Source organism: Columba livia, chromosome 15, assembly GCF_036013475.1.
Source record: "Columba livia isolate bColLiv1 breed racing homer chromosome 15, bColLiv1.pat.W.v2, whole genome shotgun sequence".
In the NCBI taxonomy this organism is placed as follows: domain Eukaryota; kingdom Metazoa; phylum Chordata; class Aves; order Columbiformes; family Columbidae; genus Columba; species Columba livia.
The window spans coordinates 6,629,242-6,653,937 of record NC_088616.1 but is presented as its reverse complement, the minus strand read 5'-3'; the positions used below and the strand labels follow the sequence as shown (position 1 = coordinate 6,653,937).

The window sequence follows — 24,696 nt, the reverse complement described above, 5'->3', positions numbered from 1 at the left end:
GCTGGAGTGATCTTTTTTTTCTTAAAATGAGACATTTTTATGTAATTGTATAGACACGTTATTTTTTTACAAAAGCATACATTTTTCATGGTATATAAGAAGAGTCAGTAGAAAAAAAAGAATCACATGGCAAATAAAGACATTTTCTACTGCTTAGCTTAAGTTTTCATAGGGCATACAGGTATCATTTTTCTAGTCACTGGCCCAGGTGGGATGTTTTAAAGCTTTTCTGGCTGCAGCCTTCTAGTTGTGTTCTAACTGTTTTTCTCTTACCAGTATTTTAAGAGTTAATTTTGCGTAACGCGGTCCTTTGAGACTAAAGGCTTAGTTTTTCCCTTTCATTCTCTCTTTTCTGCCATGCTGACTCTACATTTTTGGTGGCAGTTTTATGCTCGCTTGGAAATGCAACACCCGAGTCACTCTGGTTACAGCACTATCTGTGCTCGCAGAGCAATTGTCCCCAGTGGGACCCTGCTCTGTGATGGTACCTCGTACATGCCAAGACAACAACAATAATAAAAGAAACTGGGATAATAAAAAACAGTGTTTGAAAGGCAGATGTTTCAAGAACTTCAGACCCTTATTTTGTAGCTTAGCAGCTCTTCAGATGAAAAAAAATCTATCAATACACAGGATGTAGCCATCTCCTTTTTTTTCTTAACCCACTAACCTAAAGAGAAAGTTTGAAATGAGATTTCTGCTTTCAGCTCTTATGGAGTCCTTGGCTTTATTTCACTCAGAAAACTTCAGAAAGTTTATATATATTTTTTGTGTATATATATATGTATATATATAAAAAATATGACCCTTCTGATGCTGTAAGCAGTGTCCTGTTTCTGCAGCAATGGTCTAGGGTAAATTCCAGCAAGTTCTGGACTGTCCACTGTCAGGAGTCAGAGAGGAACAGCCCCTGAAAGATACCAATTTTGGTTTTTTCTTCACTGGCTACTGATAGGGAATACTAGTGGTAAAGTTTTTCTTTGTATTATATAACAAACCAAATCAATAGCTACTGCGAGACAGGAAAACGAGAGAGGCTGCCTTTGCTGCCACCAAGAAGCCATGTCACTGCTTTGAAAGGTTGCCCAGAACATTTTTGTGCCCAGCTTGTATCTCTGTGTATGTCAGAAGATGACTTTGAAAATTAGCTGGTTTATATGACAGAGAAGAGCCAAGGGTAATAAATCTGAGAGCAGACGATTGCCTCAGTATTGAATATTGTCCAGGAAAAAAATGGAGATGAGTGAAAAGTGAAAACCAAATTTGGACTCCAACAAACCTGAGACATCCATTGGGTCCCCGCAGGCACCGCCGGCTCCCAGGCTGAGCCCGGCCCGGCCCCACTGTGCTGGATGGGACGTATGGAGAAAGCTGAAGAACCTGTTATGTTGTCAAAGTATGGCCAAGCTGGAAATACCTTGCAAAATGCTGGGTAATATTTGCTGAAATGTCACACCCAGAGAGGGATGCAAGGGAGAGGAGGGTGGAAGGTGTGACAGCACAGGTGAACATCCCATTCAGGAATGGAATGATAAGATCAGATGCTAACATGGATTTTTTTTTTTTTTAAAGTCACTCTTTTCAAATGCTTATTTTGCAACAAATTATATTGTTCGTAAAACTTGAAAAAAGCATTGAAACATGCATTTGTCAAAAAAAAGAAAAAAACCACTGAAGGGCAGAGCAGGGTAAAGCCAGCAATGTGCCTGCCCACCACATTAGCACTAAAGGTGCTCTGCCACCATTTGAGGAACTACAGCTTTCACAAAAGCAGCAAACTTGTGAACAACAGCTTGCCTGGACTTCATGAAAGAAAAAGCAGCTCCTTATTTTAGACTGAGAGGCATCTTTGAGTCTTGGTAAATATGAAAATTCATTTACCTGAACTATCAGTCATAAATCACGGAATCATTTTAGTTGGAGGAGACCCTTAATATCATCAAGTCCAACCATAACCTAAATTTAAATTGTTGCATAATAATGGTTTAATTTAATGGTTTAAATGGTTGGAGTTCAATACCGCTTACCTGGAATAAAGGCTGTAATGTCTTGCTAGACTCACTGGGTGGCCAGTGGCCCTCAGAAGCATCTGCCTTTACCAGCCGGCGCAGTGCAGAGCTGCTGTGTTTTCTGTAAGTCTGTGGAGCATTATGGTTGGGACGTTGTGCCAGGTGCTCGAACACCAGACAAACACATAGGCTACTTGTGCCCGTGTTTCAGATGGACTTTTTTTTCTTTTGAATGTCTGTTTCTGTTACACCATCATTATCATTGGAATTGTCCCAGAAAGCACAACAAAGGCATTTTTTTCCCCTCACAAGAGTCAGCACTGAGGACTCATTCCAATGTCCTATTCATTTGCTGGGCAGAAAATGCTTGTGTTTGCGGTTTCTTCAGCTGTTGCTATCCTGGCTGCCAACGTGGCTGAACTCATGATGGATCAGACTCACTGCTGCAAGATGGTTTGCTTAGAGCGAAGATCCAAAATGCTTTAAGAGGCATCCATGCTGTTCTCTAAGTATCACTCTACCGGCTGCCCTCCAGTAGCCTTATCTGCCTGGTGTAATATTGCAGAAACAGAGTTGCAGATATAAAAACAGTGATGTGTGTGGATGTGGTGTTGTACAAACATTGGCTAGGGAGAACATGTTTTTAATGTAATGCAGGTGACCTGGAATATCTTTCATTCCCGTGTCCATTTCCCTATATGTAATACAGCAGATTTAAACACTTTTAGTCCTTTAAGCGTGAATTTCTGGGCTGAAGGATCACAATGAAGTTTTATAGCCCTTTCTTATGAAGTGTGGCATTTCTGACATTATTTGATGTGCAAGAGCAACTGCATTAGTCAAAGGCTACGCTTGAATAGTTATCACTTTAAGCCCATGCCCTGGGAGTATTGTATTCAGTTCCCTCATTATTTCCAGCCCTGCAGGTTATACCAAGAGTTGCTATTAGTACATTACAACCACAAAATGAAGGTAGTCACTTTCTATAAGGGTCAACTTTACTCCCAGCATCTGGCCAACTTCATTTTGCAGCTCGGATGGACGGTCAGTGCCCTGTTCCGAGCTCTTCTGCTGCCTGGCTGTTCCATGTGCAGCCTTGCTCTGCCTTCTTGGGTCCAACAACACCGGGACAACACTAAAACATTTAACAAAAACTAACCCTACAGCATCTATATGACACAACCAACAGCCTGGTCACCTTAGGCAAGCTCCTGTATCATTCACCAAACAGTTCATCATATGTGAGGAGTGTTTGGGTCAGAGTCATGAGTGTTGTGTGTTGCTATTTTGCGTGTATTTAGCACTGAAGAAAAGAGCAACATCACAACTGTACCCCAAATAATTTTTTGTGATACTAAATGGTAACAGAGTTTCAGCAATACATAAAAAAGATTTTAACCAAATATTTTCTTGGATGCTTTCTGAGAACAGAAACCTCCTAAAGCAACAACAATCTTTTTTTGACCCTGCCTTCCCCAACAAAAGTCTACAGTGGGATATTAAAAAGAAATCCAAATTACAAAGTATTCCCTTGCACATTTTTTTTCTAAGATAAAAAATATGATATGATGAGTGTTAACCACACCACTTAAAAGAATTTAAATGCTGTAGTGTTAGGTGGGGTGTAAGAACATAAATGAAATATCAGGATGACGTATTTAACATAGTATACATATTTATAGATGTCTTTCTAAAATGTTTATAGAGACTACAAATGTGTCTAGTACACACAAAGATGGAGAGACATGAGGGGTTTTCTTTGTTATGTTTTCGGTTTGGTAAAGCTTCCTATGCAAAGCACTCAGAGCGACTTTGAAAGTTTGAGGGAAGACTACTAATTCTGATCACTCTCTAAGCTGCTGTTACAATGGCCAGCTGGGTTAACAGGTTATTTACCACCACGGCTTGTCATCTGTCTTCTGTCGATGTGCTTGTAGCTGTCTGCAAGGCATGCTATTTGTGCCGAGTGTGTTTATACTGTCCAGGAATCGGGTATTAGTCCCAGTACTGCCCATGCGGGTGTAACCTGACTATGAAGAGCCGTCCTTTCCCTAGAAAGCCCAGGTTTCAGGAAGGCTCTTCTTCAAAGGCCAAGGATCCCAAAGCTGGAGTGTATATTAAGATCGGTGCTAACAGCACCAGGAGCAAGGAGCAAATGGAGCATTCACACTTGGAATACGACTGCGGTTGCACTAATTGACTCGCGGTGCTGGAAGAGCTGAAGCAGCGTGAGGCTCTGCCCCTGCTAATGCATGCGTGGGAGAGGAGCAGCAGAACGGCAACACTGCATAACGACCCAGGAGCGGTAAAATGATGTATGAGCACTCTGCTCGTTTTCACAAGGCAGCAGTGGAACACTAACTTGTTTCCATGGCAACCCTGAAAAAGAATTACAGCTTTAAAATTGACTGAATGGTAGCCCCATGAAAAAGTAAAGGGCAGACCATATCTTTCTAAAATATAATTTAGTACTAAGTCACCTGAACAGTATTAGCTAAAAGGATTTCGGCACTAGACTTGGGAAGTGACCCATTTGGGATACGGAGTGTTAGGTTTTTCTAATGGTGTGCTTTAGATCTGAGGGGCCTGGCGGACACACCATAGCATGCAGCATAAAAGAAGAGGAAAAACCTTTCTGCCTGAAACCTCTTATCAGAAAAACAAGAAATTATCGAGGTGAAAGGGAGGGGAATAGCCGGATAGATAACTGGCCCTTTTGTAAAGAAATAGTAACACACATGTTGAGTGCCTAGTACAAAAATACACAGGGAAGAGAAATGTGGTGGAAACAAAACAATCCTTGGGGTAAGGGGAAGCTTCTATATTTACACTGGAAACACATCCAGTTAGACTAGGAGGTACATCTGACTCTAGTGTGATGCATTATCCTGCCCTGGGAAGGCTACTCAAAGCTAATCCTGCAGCAAAAACTCTCATTAACTTCAGCAAGAGTTGAGAAAAACACTCAGGACTTTGTCCTTCACATGAAATCTGAGGGCCCAGGAAAAGGAAGCGGTAATTTGTATGTGCAAGATGACATTCTTTTACATGACAATAGTAAAAAGAAAAAAAATAATATGGGAGACGAATTTGGGAAAGCAGAAATCTAAAATTATTGGTAGAGAGTTTGCTTTGCAAACAAGAAAAGAATTAGACACCTGCAGAGTCCCATTTCCGTTAGTTAGAGACTTAGCACTAACCCAATATTTGGAAATCACGGTCCTATCAATTTAGAGAGGTGGATCCGTAGCTGTTATAAAGTGATGACAACTGTACCATTCAGGATTTGGTCAAACAAACTTCATTGCATTTTTCAGAAATCAGTATTTCACCAAGATATATGGCTAATACACGACTGGGAACAGTGTAATACCATGAAAATAGACTTCTCCTCGGGAGCAGGGCCCCGTTCAGCTCCTGCAGTCAGGTGTTACGTGTGAGTTGTGCTGAAATCCCGGTACCCCTGCTCCTTCAATGGCTTACAAAAAGCAGCTGTCTGTAAAACCACATTGAAAAGTCGTGTTCAAAAAATAAGTACAAGCATTGACCTCGGTTTCTAGAAATGGCCACAAGAAGGAATTATTTCTGTTTGGGTAAACAAGAGCTTCAATCTACAGCCTTTTCTTTTTTTTTTTCCCCAGCAGAAACCTGCACAGACGCTGTTTTCTCAAAAACACTTCTTTTGAGTCTTAGCAAAACAGGTGTCCTGATCTCAAGAATGATCAACACTGTTAATCCCTTAGGCTGGGATTTTCAAAAGAATCTCAAAAGAAAACCTCAGTGGAAGAAAAGGCGCTCTCCGGCACCTTGGCCGTCCCTGTGTGTGGCTCTGCCGCTGGCACCCGGCAGTGGGGACACCCAGGGCTGGGCTCCCTGGCACAGGTTCCCTTTGCCTTCTTCTGGGGACACTCACCTAAAACATCACATTAAGGTATAGGTTGAAACAAATCACAAGTGTGTTTAATAACGTATAAAATAGCTTAGTAAAATTGTCATGAAAATTTAAAAGCTTGGGCAAAAAACCTACACCTCTGCCATTTATACTGATGACAATGATAATGAAAAAAATAATGATGTTTTAACTCGCCCATCAAAAAAATTTATTCACCCTGAGAGAGCAGAACTGTGCAAAGCTAGTGGAAAGATATACTTACCTTGAATTTATAAACTGTTCCTCAGATAAAGAAATGCAGGATGAGGAGTTGCCTCATTTGCATTCATTCAGTCACCCTTAGCTGTTTTTTTAGCCAAGTGGATGCAAATTCTTTGAAGTCATTAGAGCTGATAAGAGAGAAGCCCTAAACCTGAGCCTGGTTTCACTGTCCATGTATACATCTCCACATGTCTGAGGCGATGACGACTCCTTGTACGCCCCGGCTGCCAGGTGTGGGGTGGGGAGTCAGGACCAGGAGGGAGGTGGTAGGGTCCCTATGGCCTGCCTTTCCTAAGACCGCTTGAGAATCTTTCTGCTTAATAAAAGGTGAACAATTTTTCCTTACTTCATTAGCTACATGGCAGATAAAAAAATAGACATTCCATTATAATTATTAAACCCCAAAGGCGATTTTGATTCACCTGTTCCTTGCCAGCTGATGTCCAGAGAAATTCCATATCCTGAACTAGAGCATTGCCATCAATTAGATCTAAAAACAAAACGGAGATTGTTTACTCTTGAAATCACATGCTGAACGACCCTGAAGGAACAAAAGGCAGCAGTTGAATCGAATGATAAGGGTTATGGCAAGTAGATCATACAATTTCACAAGGTAGGTGTTTCTATTTAGGAATTGTTCCATATCACAGGAGAGGTTCAAGCTGGTCAGCTTGGCTGGACGTGGCAGAGCAGAAGTGATACTTAAAGCAGGACATAAAGAAGAAAACATGACTTCTGAAAGATTAGTCTGAAGAGGGCACTTATCTTCAAAGCACAAGGCATTTGCAATCAGAGCACCCAAGTGTGCATTCAGCGTTCCATTTGCTGAAGACAGTGGTGTAACAAGAGGAAATGAGTGAGTTCGCCCTGAGCTGTGGTGGCTTTGCTTTGTGGACAGTCACAGTCAGGAAAACTGAGATCTGAGGAAGGACTTTTAGGAAGATTGCTGTGCTACAGGACATATTCCTCTGAGTATCCATGCCTGCTCCCCCCTGGCCATAGATCAATGAAAATGAAGCTGTTCTTCCATGACCTTGTCTGGCTTTAGCCCCCTGACCACACCAGGGTATCATGAGCTGTGTTTCAATGTAAATAGATAGACGTATTTAGCATTCACCTGCATTAGATCTAAATTCCAGCTTTTAATTCCTGTGGAAAATGGTTATGGTGAACTTGCACAATTTGCCATTACAAAGAATGAGGATCCCACCAGTAAATTGCTCCTTGCAGCGCCCAGCAGCAGACCTTGTAAATGACTATGATTGAATCTATTCTAAATTAATTTGGAAGCGCGTGGGATTTTAAGACAGAAGAACTGATCACAGGCGGTTAATTGGGCCTGCCCTCCGCCTCGCGCCCCGTCAGCCCCGCCAGGCAGCCGTCCCAGCAAAGGGAGAGGGGGAGCGGAGGAGGCAAGCGAAAAGCTCTGACAGGAATTTAAATGAAAGAAAATAGCCAAATTCTCTGCTCCATTGACTTTTTTGGGGTTAGGTCTGCAGAGAGCTTGAACCAAATGCCATAATGAATACAAATACAAGAACAAGCTCGATTTGCGTGGCATTACCGCGATGCCCGTCTCTCTGGATGCTCCTGTGCTCAGCTCTTGACACTGAGCAGTGACTTGCAAAACGTGGCTTCTGCTACGTCTGACTTTGGTTCTGCCAATGCGATTTTGGGGTTCATTACCCCGCTAGAAATGAGGGCAGAGTGGGGCTGACATGGCTTGGGGGACATTCTCCCCTCTCGCGCTCAGCTGCAGATGTGCCTGGTACCTCCTGGCCACGCACACCCTGTGGTGAACCATGGGGTGCAGAGCTGGGAAAGGTGTCCTTAATTACAAATAATTATTACAAATCCCAAGTAAGTGCTGGGGTGTGACAGGCACAGTAGTGCTGAGGCATGTGTGGCAGGAAAGCATCGGGCACTTTGGGAGGTTTGCTGTCAGAGGGAGGTGCAGATGCCCCCCTGGCTGCTGGAGGGGAGCTCTGAGCGGCCCCCGAGGGACTGTGGTGCTTTATGTGCACTGGTAACAACGTGCCCAGTGGAGCCTTTAAAACATATTACAGATGACAAAGCAGGAATTCAAGGTAAATTTTTGGAGCTGATGAGTAAAAAAGAGCTCACATCTTTATACACTGGCTGAGCACATTTAGGAGAGAGTCACTGGGGTGCAATAAGCACTATTCTACATTAAGTCGCTTTTAAGAGTGAAACTTCATAATCCTTGCCAACTTCTGCATCCTAAAAACCGGGACTTGAAAAGTTACCATGCACTGAAACACCTGGTATATCCAGGAGACCATTACTGCTCAGCTAACTCACCCCCTGGGTGACCGTGGGTGAGCCACAGTTATCCCAGTGCCCACATGGGACAGCCGGAGGAGAGCATGGGGCAGCTCAGACTGGGGCACCCGCCCTGCCAGGGCTGCCACCCCCTCTGGCCGCCTTAACGTGGTGGGAGGCTGTAAATATGGTCCCTATACGAGCCATGCTTGCTCTTTACCACTGAGTCCTCAGGCACGGTATTTACAGGAACTAAAAATCAATTAAATGTTCTAGAATTCTTAATATCTAGGCAGTACCTCATGCTGCACTAATTAGTGCAAATGGGAGGGTGGGTAGGGGCAGGGGGAGAGCAGAGTTTAAACACTACAGTGACAGATGCATTTTATGGGATTTTATGATTCATTCCGATGCACAGTCATCTTCTCAAATACTTATTACCAGCCACTGTTCAAGGACTGTTTGTTTTCAGAGTTGTACTCATCACAGGTCTGATCTGAAAACTATTGAAGATATTGCAAAGACTTAAATACTTTGATATGAGACACAGATGATATGTTAAGAAATAAATCTCATTAAATTCCCTGTTATATAGATACGTATATGCGAACACAGGTTTATGAAATGTTCTGTAAGGTGGACGTGATAGCGGTTCAAACCCAGCTGTCTTCTGTGATGGTTGATGACCCATTGATTAGGTGTCTGCTTGAAATGAAGCAAGATTTCCAAACAGCAATTCATGATTTTGGCTGCCCTGTCCACCCTGAGAGAGATTCCAGCATCTGCTGTGGCAGAGGGTGTTGAGCATCCATCTCTTGTGCACATTGCTATACTTCATATTGACTTTTCAGACATAAACTCAGCTAAAATACTTTAATTATTTTTGAAGATTTTAACCATATTAGAGCAATCTATTCCTTTTGGTACCCTGACTTCACATAACGTTCTTGTAGACACTAGCAAATGCTCTCTAAGGCAAAAACTCCCAGAATCCTCAGAATACAGCTGCTCTGTAAAATCTATTGATCAAAGAGAGTTTTGAGAGCAGAAATCCAGACCTTCTTCAGTCAAGTCCCATTAGCATCTTGCTTTCTCTGCCTTTCCAGGAGTCTGTAGGTGTTTTGCATGTAATACTAAGCAGGCCACGGTCAAACCTGTTTATACAAATTGCAGCACAGTGATATCTTCCACTTTGTGTATCTCAAACACCGATAAGGCTGTATAACAGACCACTTAAAAAAACAGGAAAATAATTTAGCCAGCGCCTCAACGTAAGTGACAGAAATTTCATCTCTTTCATTCCATTCTTTATTATTGGTCATTCTTAGATGGAAACAGACCCTGAACTCACTTAGAGCAGTTTGCTGTCTCCAAGGATAACAAGCAAGAGGTGAACAGACGAGAAAGTGAGAGCCAGAGGTCATCACATAACTCCTCATAATTTCCAGTAAAAAGCCAAAGACTAAAGCCAGCTCTAAGGCAAGCTGCTATTCCACAGCTGCAGACCATCACAACACAAAGCAAGTGTCCTCCCAAGGTGTCAGTTCCACATCCAGAGCCTGCCTTGTTTTCTGGGTGGCAGCTGGGTCCAAACCCACCTTTGGCAAGTGCACTGTAGTGTATGTAAGCTGGCCTTTCCTCCAGTTTCCTCTGCAGTGATAATTAATGAATCTGACAAGCACCAGACGCTCTCTCTTTGCATCGTCTTTGAATGATTTGCCACACAGAGGGTGCATCACTGCCTGAACACCTCGCCTACCACCGTGGTGAATATTTATACAGATTTGTCACCATGAGCTAGCATGATTTTGCAGTAATCATTAATCTGCTATCTAGTGTTTAATTGCTCTTATCTGCTGCTGCAGAGAAAAGGAGCAGTTCATTAGGCAGAAGCAGTTCACTGGCGACATCTCTCATCTAACTCTGTCCTGGGGCCGGAGGGTGTCAGACCCCGCTCCCTCCCTCCCACAGCTGTGGGATCTGTGGGCTGTGGGGCACTTGTGCTGGAAATCTGCTGGCTCTGTGGGTCCTGGTGTGGTGTCCCCACACCTGCAGGCTTTCCTGCCCCATGTGCCGCAGCGGTGCTGTCACACCGCTGGCAGCAGGTGTGGGATCCAGGCATGTACAATATTGACCGTACACTTCCCAGCACCCTGGCCAAGTGTTCGTCAGGCAGCAGGAAGCTCCAGCCGAGCAGTCCTGGCCCCATTCTGCCCATGTCCCTCATCCCGCAGCGTGTCTGCTCAGGGCTCCATCACCACCCGGGTGCTTCGCCCCCAGCCTTGCGATGCATCACCCTGACGTGCTTTCCCCAAGGCACTGGCTTAAGGCAAAACACCAAACCATCAGGGGCTAGTTAATGTGACTGGCTGCCAGGCCAAGTTCTTCATGCTAAGAATGTGAAGTATGTGCCTGCCAAAAATAACGATACCATATACACAGATATGACTTAGCCATCAGATAGGAAAAACCCAGCAGATTCCTGGTGAGAGATGCGAATACAACTCTTCTGGAACAGAAGGAGCAAGGAAATGTAATATCTACATAACTGAGTTTTCTCTGCCGTGTGCTCCAAATGACACCTTTTGCTTAGATGCCCTTAGGCACAAAGAATCAGGGTAGCTGGGATGTGTAAAATAATATGTTTAGTTTTGGGGTAATAATATCTCTTTCAAATGAGAATGGCCTATTGCTGCAAGCCTCAAAGAAGCATTCAGTGCACTTTTTAAAGCCCAAATAGGCATTTTATGATGCAAAGGATAAATCTGTCAGTAAAGATACTCGTAAGTCAAGTAAATACAGCTGTTCTCTTGCATGAAGAGCTAGATATTACTACTGTGGGGAAAATTTTGCCCTCTCTTAAAAGAGAGCAAAGAAAAATAGAAAATCAGGTAAAAAGGTGGGGAGTTTTTTTCCACACCTTGCAGCACTGAGCTGCAACCAGATGTGCATTGAATGGGCATGGGCTCTGGCACCAGCAGTTCAGCAGTGGGGTGAGTGCTGGGGGAGCAGGATGAGCAAACTGCCACCCCCCCAAAACATCGTCTATTCATTCTGTCTGAGCATCAGCTGGTCTTTCAGATCAGCTCTTTTGCAAGTTGCTAATTCCTCAAGTCTGAGGCAAACAGGGAAACATGTATGATAGGAGAGTCATGTGTACACATTCATGTGATATGTAACAGAAATAATGAGAGAGGAGAAAGGGACAACTCAGCACTGGCTTAGTTAAACAGTAGCCGTGAAGACAAAACTACTTGGTTCTAACCATGATAATTTCCAAAACTGAGAAGAAGAGAGAGGAATCCATATATCCGTCATTTTATATGCTTTGTATTTCAGAGAATAAGAAATAAATACTGCTCTTTTCTGATGGTGTTATTTTAGAATTCCAAGTCCCAAATGGGACTCTTGCATTATTATGGGTGAGAAATAAAAGACTCCCAAAAGTAATCTTAGAGGGACTGAATCCTGTGGTTTCAAGTGGAGGGATGTACACAAAGCTGTAGACAACCTTCCTGTTCAATACCAGACTGCAAGATCATCTGTTTAAACTGCGGGATCAAAGGTCTGTCTAGCTCAGCAGCCTGGCGCTGGCAGTGGCCGACAAGCCATGCTGCAAGGGCAGGCAGGTCCTGAGCAGCCTCTCACCCATGCTGCCCTGTCCTAGACAGTGCTCCTCCCTTCCACCTCCCAGCAGCTCAGCATTTTCCAAGCCGCCAATTGCCTTCAGACCACAATAGCTAATATGCAACATCTATATCCTTTATGTAGGCATTTACATCCCATTTGAACCCATTTACAAATGGCAGCTTCAGGAAAGGAATCCCATGGTTTTGTTGTGCATTATGCTTAATGAGACATGTAGAAGAAACCTGAGATGCAGTTCGTCCTCTAACCCGCACCAACAACCTTGTAAGCATGTGCTTGGCATTCGCACCTGTGGTTCTTGAGGGTCCAACGCAAGCCATTTGTCCTTTATCTGGGCCTGGAGCGCAGCTGGGCTCTCCCTGGACACAGTGTGACGGGGCAGGTGCTGGGCTGGCCGTGGCTGGGCTGCCAGGCACCACACAGCCGCTCCCTCACTCCCCTCCTCAACAGGAGCAGGGTAAAAATAAGACGGAAAAGCTAATGTGTTGAGGTGAAGGAAAATCACTTACAGATTACCATCTCCTCACAGAGGCCCCACAGACCCCGTACAGGGTCCTTGCCATTTGTCTGTCCCATGCTGGCAGGATGTGCATTACAGAGTCACTTCCCAAGTCTAAAACCTGTGTGCATTACTGTACAGTCTCACACACATGCAAGCGAGTATTTCATTTTTATACATAAATGAAGGCTTTTTGTCTAGAGGGGACCCCAAAACATTTTCTTTTGTCCTCTTGATGAGGCTGGAGATCTGTCACCTCCCAGAAGGTGCACTTTGGTAAAACCTGAGCCGTTTGCTGAAATCCTGAAACAAGCCATTGAAGTAGCAGTTGGGATTGGTTTTCCTGCATTCTGTTTGATCTGCTTAATCTTCTAATGTGTCCAATGTTTTAATGACCTTCCACCCTTTTGCTGCACTCCTCTCCAGACAAAACTGCCTTCTCCGCTGCCACCCTCCCGTCCTGCCCAGTCTTGGGGAGCGGAGGGAATTGGGGCTGTATGCCGTGCTTTGTAGGTAGAGAACGTTCTTAGGAATAAGGTTTTAGTGCATGTTTGTTCAGGATTAATCCACCTGTAATTGAGTATGTTTCAGAGCCACAGGGTTTGTTCCTCTAGAACAACTCTGGAATAATTAAATAATAAGAGACAGGAGACAAAAAAGCCATGGGGTTAAGTGAGCTCTGGATGTGTGATGTGTGCTGTCCCTGTGGTTTTTTGAAGTGTCAGTACTTTATAAGATAGTTCAGCAGCTGCCCAGCCTGTGGTGGCAGGTGAGGACACTTAAATCCTCCCTTGCGACCGGTGTTCCCAGCCGCTCTGATGTGCGGACGCTTCAAAAGCAAAACATGAGATGATGACAACTCATTTCCATCAGGATGCAATTCAGTTCGTGTGGTTTCGAATTGTGTCTGCAACAAAGAAATCACATCACAAAGCGGCTTTAAGCACAACGAACAACAGAGGAGCTGGAAACATAACAAAACTCTAACTGATCTACTACTGCAGCTTTCTCAGGCATGCTCTTTTAGAGAAGCCCACGTAATAAATTATCATAATTTTGAACTTGAGGTATCTTATAAATATTTACCAGTTACAGTTCTTGCTAGCAAACAAATAGTAGTTAAAATCTCCAATTTAATTTTCTTCATTTGCGCAGCAGTCTTTCAGCTGAACAAACTCCTACTGGGTTGTATTGCCTGCCTGTAGCTTCCACCCAACGATGATAATTTCTGAAGAGCTTCAGAAAAATCAGGATAGTGTTTATTGAGTTATGTGAGGGAGGGGAAAAAAATATGTTTTTCCCATATGTTGTGATCGAAATGTTGCATTTGCATAAGTCTAAACCAGCTGTAGCTATAAAATTTTTAACGTAGCTTGATTCATTGCCCTTATTGAGGAAGAAAAAACAAAACATGTCTCAAGATGATCCGTTCAGTGGATTTTGAGTTAAGTTATGAATAGTTAGGTCTGGCATATGTGCACCTGCAATATTTTCTAGCAGGGTTTTCACAAAGCTCTTGAACAAGAACGTTTTAGCTTGCATGGCATGGGCAGATCCAGGATCCTAGCTGAGAATGACAGCATTAAAGGATACTCAGCATTAGTTTGCACTTAGAAATAATATTATTGCTTACGATTCTTCAGTAGTGTTCAAATGCTCTGCAGTCATTTGGCTGTGAGTTGCAATGATATCTTCACTTGTATAGCATCAGTAATAGCCTTGCTGGCTTCAGCAGGACCACTGACAGGGTGAGATGCTGCTGGAACTGACTCCAAGTATCAGTGTGACCTGACATCAAACTCCCTGCCCCAAAGGTCTGAACCTGCTGAAAGCAGATACGTGGAAGAACACGGCAAATAAGACAGGGAACAGAGGCAGATACAGAGAATGCGGGGCACCGGAATGACAGCATTCCCTGTAGCAACACAGGAACTGGTTAATAATTGCTAACTGCTTTTACAAATGAATGTCAATATATAGTTTAAGAACATCCTGACTTTTCACAGGAAGGAGTATATTTTGCTCTCAGACTTTTTGTTTTGGGTCTTGATTTTTAGCTCCCTCTCCTCTTCCTGTCTTCCATTTTTCATCTTAGGTGCAATAAGAGAAACTCCCTTGGAACGAGCGTTCCCTTCTCCTCTATCTGTACTATCAGAGCAGTCACCCTGCAAGTAAGAGATGCCATCTTGCCTCTCTCTTGCTGATGTTGCAGTGAGATAGGTAACAGAGCTGTACTGGACTGCACAGCAGTTGAAATCTGGTCCTGGTGAAGCAGGAGACAAAAGCTTCCATGCATTTTGATGGGGTGATCAAATGACACAGAAATGGCCCAGTTACTTCACTCATCTCTCTAGAGCTTTTTGAGTTCCTTAGGGAGAATGGGTCATTAGTGCAGCACAGGCATTTATCTGTGCACCGAAAAGCTTGTCTAATTTTTTTCAGGTGTACCAGCTGGTCTAATGAAAGATATCATCATTACTTACAAACCTGTCCTTACCTTACCCTGTCCTACCTGTGTTCTTGAGATCACTGTAGCTGCAGCGACATACCAGTTTGTTATCAGTAGGAGTCAAAGGCTGACACTCGGATAATGCCGAAAGTAGGAGTTAAAGAACGAGATGGTGGTTGTCAGCAGGAAGATTACACAATCACAACTGCATCTTGCTTGACAAATTTCAAAAGGAAGAAGCCCATCACATAGTTAGGTTAATGCTGAAAAGAATAAGCTACAGCCATAGAAATGTGGCACAGTTGTCCTTGCAGAGTGTCAGACTCTGACACCGCTCATCACCTTCTTGCCTCAAAGACTTCTGCAAATAAAATCTTGCTGAGGTTTGAGAAGCAATTGGGGTCAGCATGAGAAAATTTGGCTTCCCTCCCTGTGGTGGTGGGGGTGCACAGGGCACACACGATCGGTCTGGGACTGCAGCTAGTGCAACTCTATCTGTTTGGCTTTCTGTTCCCACCCCGTGCTCTGCAGGTTTTGCTTTTGCTGGCAAAAGTTGTTTTCTCAGTGTCAAAAAAGGAGCCAAAGTCCACAGTGTAAAATGATTTTTTTTCACCTCTCTCACCTTTCCGTGGCAATTGGCAGGACTTGCAGGTTTCACATTACGTGTCAAGCTGCTTCCAGAGGCTCCAAACTCCCAGACTCTTAAAAATCAATGAGATAGACACAGTGAAACCTCAGGAATTTCTTGCTTCATCACGAACCATGCAGCATATAACAGTGTTTTAAAAGAAAGAAAACAACACACGTATAGACAGACCTACCCAGAATTACAGCTTCTCTGCATTTTGGAGGGCTGAAATTTTGGGGGACTTGACAACATGTCTGCCTGCACTGAGGCCAGATCTCATCAACACAGAGGTTACTAGTTAGGAGCTGTATATGGGGAAGAGGCAGCAGACATACCCCTAATCTTACAGCTTTGCTCAACATTTGGATCTGTGGCTGGAGTGGAAGTGAGGGAATTTGGCAGGAATAAGCGTGATACCAGCAGCGCGGGTGCTTTGGTCAGTACAGAGGACTCATCCTGGAGTCCTGGGGAGGGTCCTGGTTGCAGTGGTGCTGGGGGGAACACACTTGAAGGAAAAAAAAAAAAGGTATTACGATAAGCTGTGGAGTAGAGCTGAGTCTACTTGGCTCCAAATAATCTTAGGCTGATTCCAAACCTGAACTTCATAGTGAAATAAAGCAAATGGGCTCTACTCATGTGCTTACTGAGCAGCACTGAGCCTTGTGGAGACCTCGATGTGGAAGGTGCTGGGGTGCAGGGGGGTGCAGGCAGGTCCTCTCCTGCCCGGGACCACCCCCTGTACCCCACCGAGGGAGAAATCGGGGGTTCCTATCCTCCCTTCTGATACACTGGGAAGGGACAAGGTAATAAGCGTGCAAGTGACTTGGGAAAGACCCAGCTAGCAGACAGGAAAATGTTTATTCATTCACCTAGGGAAGAGAACCTGAGCCACTTGTTCCTACATTTCAACAAAATCTGTTTTTTCTCTGTTGGAGTAATGAACCACCGTTCTTTACATATGGGAAGTAGCACCTTACAATAAACGGATGGAAATAGAGACTAATTTTAAAGTGTCATTTTGTGAAGGGCACCAGTAACATTTGTGACACATTCTAGTTTTTGACCATCTGGCAATGTTGAGGGCTAAACTAATGTATAAACCTTGAGAGACCCCATTTGTAGCAGAAACTGCTTTAGACTTCAAATTTTAATGGAGTGAGATCTCAAATCAATGCCACCCTAATAATGCAGAATGGATTTGGGCCAGGACACAGTGCTGTTTATACTGGCTTTCTCTGAAAGGCCAGAATTACAAATACAGAGACTAAATCTTTCTCTCCTCAATTGAAAAAGATCTGTTAATAATTATTGTGAGCCAAGAGAAAAAGCCAGACTTCTCCAGAGACAAAGGAATGGGCAAATACAACTGGGAGGTCATTAGCTTAAGCTTTGCGAAGGCTGTCTGAAGGGGCTCTTTTTCAAATCTGTCAGGAATTTCTTTCTAACAGTTCAGCTATTTAAAGAGCGTCTGCTCAGATATTGCAGAAGTCGTATAGAAAGAAAGGACACAGGGAAGAAGACAGGAAATTCAGCAGCGAGACCTAATCTGAGTCCAATGATTAGCACTTAAGGAATAACTTGGGGATGCAGCTAGTCCAGTGAGTGGTGAATTGGTGTGGCATGATGAGACCGGAGCTGAATTACTAGTGCTGGGGCAAGTCTGTGTCCTTGCCTGCCTCAGTTTCTCCTTTGCAAAACAGGCATAATGACAGCGACCTTGTGCAGTCTCTCCCTTAACTCCAGCACACACCACAGATGGAAAGTGCTGGCAAAGGGAAAGTGCCGCTATTTCGGGATGAGGGAGGTGAGGCACCGAGCAGCTGAGCGACTTATCTGCAGGCACGCAGCGAGTCAGCGGCAGCTCCAGGAATAGCATAGGGGTCTCTCGGCTCAACAGGAACAGATAATGCCTAATAAAGAATTTAAAGCAACAATTAAGGGTGCACCTTCTACCAGCTTTACATTAAACGAGGAATCCCCCGGCCTTTTCTGGAAGTACGTACAGCTCAGAGCGAATTAGGGGTGCAGATCTGGGACCTAGAGAACTACTTTGGATGAACGGTGTCACTTGAAGTGCTTTAGCAAGTGAAAACCAAAGTCAGTGCTGAGGATTAAGATTTGAAAGCAAGTGCTGACATACTGAGGTCCTTGGAAATTTTGTCTGTGAGGAAATCTACTGTATAATTAAATTTGCAGTTTCCTTAGTGGGACCATCATTTCCTTCTGTGAACAAAAAGATAAATTTCTTAGATATTCTGTCATAGAGTCTTCTAATGTAACGAGGCTTGACAGACTGAATAACTAACTCTGCCGCTTTTAAGAATAATCTTTTTGATGGCAGCGATTCCCTGAGATGATAACCTTCCTAAAGACAACTAAGGAGTCTACCAATGAGCTGAGAAGCGTGGTTTCACCAGCCACAGAGGAATTGAAGTCATGACCTTGTCCAGACTCTCTGACAGGATTTTGGCAACGGCTGCAGGAATCGGGCTCAGGAGGAAGCGCAAACTTCCCGGTCAAAATGCCAGATGAAAAGTAATTCAGTGGGAGCCCCTGGGCCGTGCTGGAGGGGTGCGGGTGCTGGCAGGACATTCAGATGAGATGAGAGCAGTGGTATCGTCAGGAAGGTGTCCTGCACCCGAGGCAGCCTGAGAAGAAGTGGTCTTTCAGAAAGACCTCTTCTGAAATACAGCTTGCCTGTGCCAAAACACCTGTAAAGCATTTTATTCTTCCTGTGATACGAGTTATCAACAACTTTTCAAAAATTAATCTGTTTGAAGGTTGGAAGACACCAAAGACTTCTGCATTTTCTTCCTCTGATATCTCCCATTTGTAGCTGCCATTTATATGGATGGAGCTGCTGCCCTCCAGGAGGCAGAGCGAGGGTCATCGTCTTCATGTTTGGGAAAACCTCACTAGACATTGTTTTGTTTAAAATTTATTCTGATTTATTCAGACTGGAGGAGCAGCCTTCAGTCTTCGGGTGAGGAGGTTTAGTAGCCTAGATTTTTCTTTTACGGGAATTAATTACAGCCAAATTCAAACCTGTGTGCTATCTCCACCACTCTAACCATAAATATGAGTCAGCAGAAGTATGCGAAATATCTTTTCTCAAGGAGTGTTTAGTGATGGGGTTACAAATATACAGGGGTGGGGGTTCCCACACTGGCCTTTTATTGCAGCAGCAGTTCCTGGCTACAGAGAGAAACCAAACTGTCCGCTCTGCCTCTCCTCTCCCGGACTCATTTTAAGGTCATGCCGAGAGGCAAATCAAATGGATGAATATATTTAGGTTGCTCTACATCTAAAGCAGTTGGTGGGAAGTACATTTTCTGCAAGCACAAACTAAAATGAAAACAAACTATCAAAAAATCCCAGTTATTCCAGGTTCTAAAGCAAATAAAGTCCAGATTCATACGTCCTTTAATCGTGCTTAGAGGAGCCTCTTGCTCTGAATGGACCCTGTTGTCAAGAGCAGCAGTTAAGTGTACTTGGGACATTTAAATGTCTTTGGCAGAAAATGGCCCTCAGAGTACTGGAATAATACCAAGATTTGTCAAGTTTGAATGTCTTCTCTGTTGTAGCTGGAAATCACACTTCTGTCTGCATTTCACTCCTGCTAGACAAGGAGGGTGCTCTGCTCTCTACAGACAAACTTTGGGGTGCAGCCAAGCTTTGGGAGTTAAATGTCCCATTGCTGGTATTTGCGCTTATGGTCCAGTGTGCAAGGAACCATGTGGGAATGGATCGTTTTCATTCTACTGCATTTATCTTAGTCTGCCTGTCCTGAAGTAAAGAAGGCAGAGTTTCCTGCATCATAGTCTCTTTTCGCTTCAGTGCAAAATCAATCCTAAATGGGCCTGCGTTGCACTGTGACGATGTGAGGGTTGGTCACAGGCTGACCTGTGCAACCCTGCACCAGAAACGCTCGGTGCTGCAGCTGGGAACACAGAAGAGCTGGTTTGCAGCTTCTCAGCAGGCGTCTCAGCATCTGGATCCAGCTGACATTGAAAGGAGTCCAGCCTTGAATACCTTTTACAAGCTGGGTCTGAAGTCTTAGGAAGCTGCCTGCATAAAGCAGCCAGATCTTGAAAACCCGGCGCGTTCTCTCTGGGAATTAGGCTAGTTTGAATGTTCATCCAGTTTTAAACATCTGAATGGGTGCTGCATGTATGACAAACACTTTGGAAGCCAGTTTTCCCTTTCCGACAGCTGTTTGGTAGGTTATATGAAATAAACCTTTTTTTTTTCCTGTTAATTGAGCTCACGTAACAAATTTTAGTTAAAAGGGAATTCCTTTAGGGAAATGGATGAGGCTACATACATGAACTGTATGGCTGAATCACAGGAGAAAATACTTTGTTACATCTGAATAGCATTTTCTGACAATCTGCCCTGGTGCATTCTCTTGGCAGGTGTCCCTCTGTAAATCACATACTACAGAGTGTCGAAAAATGAACATTTGTTATGTTGCCATGAGATTCCTTGGCAAATCTACAGGTGGGAGAGCTGCTTCACATGCCTTGGCAGCTACCTAGCGATAAAGAATGAACGGTAAGTTCACAACAAAGGGCCCTCAGGAACTTCAGAGGGACAAAAGATCCTCTGATCACTGTGAAGCTACTTGGGGATAGAGAAAAAATATTGCCAGCAAATTTCCATGAGCCAGAAATACATTCCAAGAAAACTTGAAACATTTCTGTAACCTCATCCTGCCAGAGTGTGAAGGATTCAGACTTAAGGCTGAATCCAGCAAAACACATAAGAGTGAATATGAACTGAAAGCATACAGCAACTTCAGGGCTGTGGGCAGGGGCACATGGCATAGAAAAAGGAAACGAGATGATTTTCTCTGCCTTCTGGCCATAGTTGGAGAGCTGGAAGTGTGGTCATCAAACAGTAAAAATTTCTGACAGCTACAAGCAAACGTGGTCACTCAACATCTAATTAGCATTTTGGGCCTTATGGCAGTGAAACATTATGCAAGACAAAATATTACTGAATTTTGAGGAAAATTGCCTTATTTTTTTTTTTCCAGATGATTTATTCACAGTTACATCAACAGCTTGCAGACCAGCACACACTGAAGTATCAAGCTATTGTGATACCAATCCTACCTTCCAACTGACTGTGAGAAAACCTTTCCTATAGTTGCTGCCCTCCTGTCTCGGCCAGAGGCAGAGGGCAGTGTTAGAAGCGTCATTCAAATACCCAAAAGGCTGTTTTCTGCTCATAGGAAGAACAAAACTCCAGTACGTGACCTTCCCATGCAATGCTCCACACAGCTAGAGAGTTGCAGTAACAGTTTCCCTAACTTCATTTTGAGTCAGTACCATCACTCCCATTAAAGATCTTCGCTGTAGTTAGGAATGAATAATCTGCTGTTATCGTACCACAAAACTAAGCGTGTGCCATGGAACGCCAGATGTTAATGGCATTGTTGTATGGGAATATATGGGAGTGTAACAGTACCTCCCTGGCTCCACCAGCAGTTGGCAGCCCATATGGTGGTGGCGCACACCCCATCCTGATGGATGCTCAGCAGATGCTCTTCAAGAGCTAAATAATGCAGACAGAGGCTGGTGTGATCAATATACAGCCCTCATAGTTCAGGCACTGCTCACAGCCAACAAATGTGGTAATTTGGGGGCCAGGAGGGGACAGTTTTCAATAAAAAATAGTCCTTTAAAAAAAGGCCAGCAAACCTCGTAGCATTTTAGAAAAGTAGGTACAGGTTCTGCTGAAGAGAGTTTTACTTTTTTACCAAACTTCTGCACTGCACCTTCATATATATATATATATATATATATATATATTTATATATTCTAGAGAAACTTATTTAAATTAAATGATTTCTTGGCCTTCAGGAATCTATATTTGTTTCCCTCTGTCTGAGATTGTCCTCAAGACGCCCGTGTGTGTGTGCGTGCACATGCACGTATATATGCTCATGCATTCATAAAGTGCTTATGCTCTCCTCTGGAAGTATTGAGTCCCTCAAGACCGGGACCCTCCACGGAAGTGAATATAATTTCTCAGTTCCTTGGTACTGCTCAGATGGTTACATGGAACTATCAGAATCTGGATCTTCCCAGGATAATGCTAGACTTATTTTTATTGTAATGGTTAGAGAAAAATAACCTCTCAGCTCGTATCGACACTTTAGAGCATCTTCAGTGGTTGAAATTAGGTGTGTTGCAGCAAAACTGCTGGTAGTTGAGGTGAAATAAAGATCAATAAGGTTACCTGATACAGAGACAGCACAGCCAGCAGCAATCATAATATTAGCACAATATGCATCAAAATCTGTTTATGAGGGGAAGTCACAAGAAATGGAAACAAATACTAAAACCCCCACAGAAGATATAATTTCTGATTCATGGGATGAGACAGGAATGTAATTTTCAGAACGCCACTGAAAACAAAACAATCTAAAGGAAAATGCATTAGGTATCCGTCCATTTGAAGGAAAAGGGCACAAGAGCTGCCAACATCGTCCTGTACCTTCTCCATTTTGATACAACGAGCAGCCACAGGGAAATAAAAGTTAGAACTTAATATCCAAGGTCATTAGTGTTCTCAATAACAGATTATCCTTGAAAACATGTTAAAGAAGAAAATTGTTTTAAATATAAAATTGGAATAAGCCAAAATTAGCCCATAAACTTGAAATTGAAAAAAAACCCACCACCAAACACTTCTATGCATTGCTAACACTTGTTAAAAAGAGCAAAAACCGTAAGGGGTTTAATAAGGGGTTTAATGCTTAATGTGAATTAACTCATCCACATGTATTACATAGCCAAAGCCATAGAAATGGCCATCTAAATTGATTCTGGAACTGGTAGGCCTGCAGCAGATTTGCAAATGATAGTGCATATATTAATAGATACTTTCACTAATTTCACTAATGACCAATTTTAATGAGAAATTTAGATTTGTAGATGAACAGAAACATTCCCATTCCATCATCTGTACACGTGCAAAGAATTCCACATACCAGGACAGAGACAGAGCCAGTTGCAACACAGAGTCATCCCCGAAAGCCCCATCCAGAGCAGCACAAGGGGTCGCTCACTGCCCTCGCGGACCTGCCCCTCCTCGAGCACCTTTACTGATTTTTGTCTTGCAAAAAGCTGTTTTGAGCCCTAAGGATGGGGTAGCTAATGCCATGGGCTTGTGGAGCTGCTGGGGAACGAGCCACACACTAATCTAGGTGACAAACGGGATGGAGAGTGTTCAAAGAACCACAAAAAGCAGCACCTGAGTTGCAGGCACAAACCAGAAGCTTGTGCAGTGGTGGCAGATGTGTGCTGCTCCTTGCACGGCGCTGTGGGGGAAAGGCACACCGAGCAGTGTGGCGGGGCTAAGTCTGGTTGTTGAACAGGCAATGTGAGGGATCGGCTGTGTCGGGAAAAAGCTCGTCAGTCACCACCTCACCCCCCAGGTTCCATGTGATGAGACTCAACCCCTTGCACAGTCCAGCCAGGAAGGACATGGGAACCTCTGGTACATCTTCTGTTTCAGAGTCCAGGGCAGAGCCATCAGAATCACTCCAGGCACTTCTGAAAAGAGCAGCCCAGTGCACTGGAAGAGAATGATCCTGCAGGCAATCTCTTGATTCCTACAAGGCACTGTTAAAAAACACAACCCAAACAAACTTCCAGTGTGTAAGATTGGCTTGTAGTTACCACACAGCCATACAAACATCCTGACTGATGTCTCTCACCGCCACTTCAGTCTTGTGTTCCACCGTCTCAAACATTTGGGCACTCTGTATCTGAATGAATGAAGAAATTATTTCAGCTGCAACATTAACTAGGTGCTTAAAGGGTTTTTGTCTAAATTTGATTTATCTTGCAACTAAAACAACTTAACAATGAACACATGCAGAGACTCATTATCTCTGCTTCTGGCTTCAAAAGGCTCTGGGAGTTCCTTGGACCCATTCAAAACCTCTTCCACTTTCAAGTGCCATCAAACACTATTCACTAACTGTAATGTGAATATCCAGACACAGTCTCTGTGTCTGATCTTTGTGGCCACCAAACTGTTACTTCCTTTCTCTCCCCATTCTCTTTCTATTTCATACTTTCGTGTGTTGCTTTTTTGTTTGTTTGTTTTTATATCTCTGCTTGCACATTTCATTCTAATTAGGATGTTTCTATGCCCAGCATAATTTTATTCACGTTCGAATAATTGTACCTTCCTGAGCATTCAGTAAACCATCCTTGAAAATTCCAGTTTTTATTACAACAGTGTGACTGGTCAGGAATGCTGACAACCACTGCAAGCTTGGAAAAAAAAGCAGATAGGTAGAGTCATAGAATAATTCAGATTGGAAGAGACCACGAGAGGCCACTTAATCCACCTTCCACTCAAAGCAGGGTCATCGAGGAGTCAGCATCCTCATGCCTAAGAGGTGCCTTACTCTTTGTGTGCTGAGGAAAGGTTCAGATTATGAATCTCTAGGCAGCAGCTACATCATTGAGTAATTCCTTGTGTCTCTCATGATGAAGTTCAATAGTTCTCTCTCCAGTGGAAAACTTTCTCCTAAACAATACCCTCCTCTCCCTGCCCTGTACTTTAGAAACTAAACATGTAGCTCAGCTTGAACTGACCCATGATGAGTTTTTCTCCCCATTCTTTGCAGATACCTAGTCGAGGAGCATCCAGCAGCATGCCCTCTTCTTTAGCTTATTAGAGGAAAACTGAACCTAATCCAGAAGGTTAGACATGAGGTGGAGGAAATCTGCTAACAGTTCATAGTGTCTCTGAGGCAAAATAACCCATCATTACATTTTCCCCACATTGTACCCATGCAAAATGTATTTTAGCATTTTTCTGCTTAGGCTATCGGGATTTTTTTTCCGACATCCAAGTTCACATGAAATTCCTCAAATTACGTGGACTCTAGCATTTCCCTACAGATAGCCAAAGTTGTGTCCTTTATATTTCCATTTGTGATGGAATTTGTCATGGCCCCAATGTTTAATTTGTCAAATGCTCCAGTGGGGCTAGCTGCTC

General features: G+C 43.5%; 1 long non-coding RNA gene across 2 annotated transcripts in view; it reads right to left on the bottom strand.

The window, feature by feature from the left end:
- The window catches only part of LOC135575493 (uncharacterized), a 313,802-nt gene that overhangs the window by 3,643 nt on the left and 285,463 nt on the right, over positions 1 to 24,696 (bottom strand). For both annotated transcript variants that reach the window (XR_010466324.1, XR_010466323.1), the window contains exon 6: positions 15,664 to 15,742. This is a non-coding gene — a long non-coding RNA (uncharacterized LOC135575493). The remainder of the gene's footprint in view (positions 1 to 15,663; positions 15,743 to 24,696) is intronic.